At 30.1% G+C, this 2,593-nt stretch overlaps 1 long non-coding RNA gene across 1 annotated transcript in view; it reads left to right on the top strand.

The window, feature by feature from the left end:
• Positions 1-1,882: 1,882 nt before the first annotated feature.
• The window catches only part of LOC122634432, a 973-nt gene continuing 262 nt past the window's right edge, over positions 1,883-2,593 (top strand). The window contains exons 1-3 of the long non-coding RNA XR_006328385.1: positions 1,883-2,020; positions 2,133-2,277; positions 2,362-2,509. This is a non-coding gene — a long non-coding RNA (uncharacterized LOC122634432). The remainder of the gene's footprint in view (positions 2,021-2,132; positions 2,278-2,361; positions 2,510-2,593) is intronic.

Here is a 2,593-nt window from a genome sequence, read left to right as displayed (position 1 = left end):
ATACCTTCCTTGGAAATCACAGCAAATTTCACTTGGACATTTTTCTAACTGCAGATGCGTCTAGCGAGATAGATTTGGAACAATACGTGCAACTTACCCTTAACGAAACAAGTTAGTCGTATAATAAATCGAAAATGGGAAAATTCGAAAAATAAATACATCACATAATTGTTTCATCGTAGTCACGTTATTTCTTTGTTTATCGCATATCTCATATTACTGTCTGTCCTTGCTCTTGCAATTTGCAAGTTTTGCTAGATTCAATCTCATGATGGCTCTTTATAGTCTGGTCTACCTAACCACAGCACTCAGTATATAACAGCATCGGACTTATTCTTTCTTTTATATGAACACGATTTAAAAAGAAAAGATCGATATAATATCTCTGATCGGTAATAATTATTCAATGTTTTCATTCTTGTTTGCATATATACACATGCACATATACATATGCACATACAATGGTCCACAAAAGTATTCGTACACTTTGAGAATGTATTTTGTTCGATTCAATTTTATTCATTTTTTAATAGTGTTTTTACTACATGTAGTTACAAGTAATAAAAATACAGTTCTTAAACTTCGGAAAAGAACAGGTTTAAAATAATTTCTTTCTGAGTAGTCGAAGGATATTTATGTTTATACTGTGTGGTAAAAATATGGTTACATAAAAGTTTTTATATATTTAATAATAACATGAAATATACGTATGATGGTGAGTTTAGATCGCAGTATTTCAAAAACAACAAATGCTTTTATTACAATAAAAGATATTAATATTTTCTGTACTGTCTCTCGAGATATACAAACTTTCTCTCGTCTGTACATTCGTTGGACGTTCAATACTCGATAATACTCGACTACTCTGTTCTATTCTACTTTGCTCTGTTCTGCTCTACTCTTCCGTATTCTTTACTCATACCCTACTCTGATCTACTTTGTATTATTTTGATTTCTCCGCACTTATGCCTAAGCCTTTATATTTTTTATCATTTCTTTCCTTTGCTCGCTCATTATAGCTTCCCTTCAGACATATCTATCTTCTAGGCATCTACGAAAGTCGCGTTCAAAGTCCTAACGTCGCCATGCGTTCATATACCTTACATCTCGCTCACACTCATCTTACAAATACTATTCCCGGCATTTCTTCGACACTTATACATATATAAATATTTTCCTAATCCTACATATATTTTGTATTAAAGTTTATGAATATTTCGCCTTTTATAACCTTTTGCTTAAATTACAGCATATAATCGTCACAACATTGATTCTACAAAATTTATTTTTACTTCAGAATTAATTTGGTCGCATTCTATTTTTAAAACATTCTATTTTGAAATTATATTTCAATTCTCGTTGATTAAATTATTATTAACTTATTTAAAAATCAAAGAAATAAAAAAGAAAATATAAATATGAACACTGTGTTGTTAACAAAATGCGCACAAGAAGAAGTCTTATGGACAAATGATAATATGTGCATATACAGAAATGACTTGCGGCTGTTACTTTCGGAATTGTTACAACGGGGATAGAATAAGTACTTGGACGCCTTCACTGTTTCTTCAATGTCCGATTTTTTCTCAGCCATCATTCCAAGCTGCGAATTCTTATTATTATTTAAATTCCTTGATGGGTTTGGATGAGTAATCTTCCATTTATTTAACTTTTCCAAAACATTTGATTGTTCCTTTCAATTAGATTAAAACGATCATTGTCACGCTAGGAATATTCGCGATTGAAAATTATCCATTTAATATGTAAAAAAGTTTTCCTCGAATCGATTAGTTTCATTTATCTGATTGAAGTAAAAATGCAAAAATACTTATTAACCAATCCAATAATAATGTTACGTATTACTGTATTACTATATTACGGCCTCATACTGCACATTGACGCTTTGCTTTCCGGAATTGTTTCAAAGATTCGCCAAATATGAAATAATGTATCTAGAAGAAAGCGTTAACAAGATTGCAAGATTTCGAAAATAAATCAATTTGGAAGCAATAAAACATTGGTAAATAAATGCAAATGATATGAATGAAATGAATGCATATAAAGAAAATAGACATAAAAAATTCCGTACTTCTAGCTGAAAAAAAATTAAACATCTCTATTTTATATTTCAGATATTAGAACGTGATATATACGACTGTGAAAATAGTATTCACGATAATGTCTTTTCCCATACACTACTCTTAGGACTAGCTTGTGTACCACTTAGTATTATTCTCCCGCTGACCGTTAAATACACGGGTTACAAAATTTATTTAAGTAAATATTCTTTTTACACTTTATTGCATCATTACTTCTCTCATATGTATATTCAATTAATAAGAAACATTTTTTCTGCTTTAGTAATTTGTACTATAGTAACCATCGACTTTTTCTTTATAAGATCATCGACACAAAATCTTATACTTTCTTGCATTTTTGAAGCGTTAACTTCTATATGCATGAGTATTATCTTCCGTATGATCGTCGACCTGTTTCCTACCAATTTAAGGTATGCAAATATTTATGCGAATAACAATTTCATAACATTTTTTCCTTGTCTCCAACACAGATACATTCGAAGACTATAAATTGT

The sequence above is a fragment of the Vespula pensylvanica genome, chromosome 14 (genome assembly GCF_014466175.1).
Source record: "Vespula pensylvanica isolate Volc-1 chromosome 14, ASM1446617v1, whole genome shotgun sequence".
In the NCBI taxonomy this organism is placed as follows: Eukaryota; Metazoa; Arthropoda; class Insecta; order Hymenoptera; family Vespidae; genus Vespula; species Vespula pensylvanica.
Note: the sequence above shows the minus strand (reverse complement) of the source record. Positions and strands in the feature narration are given on the sequence as shown.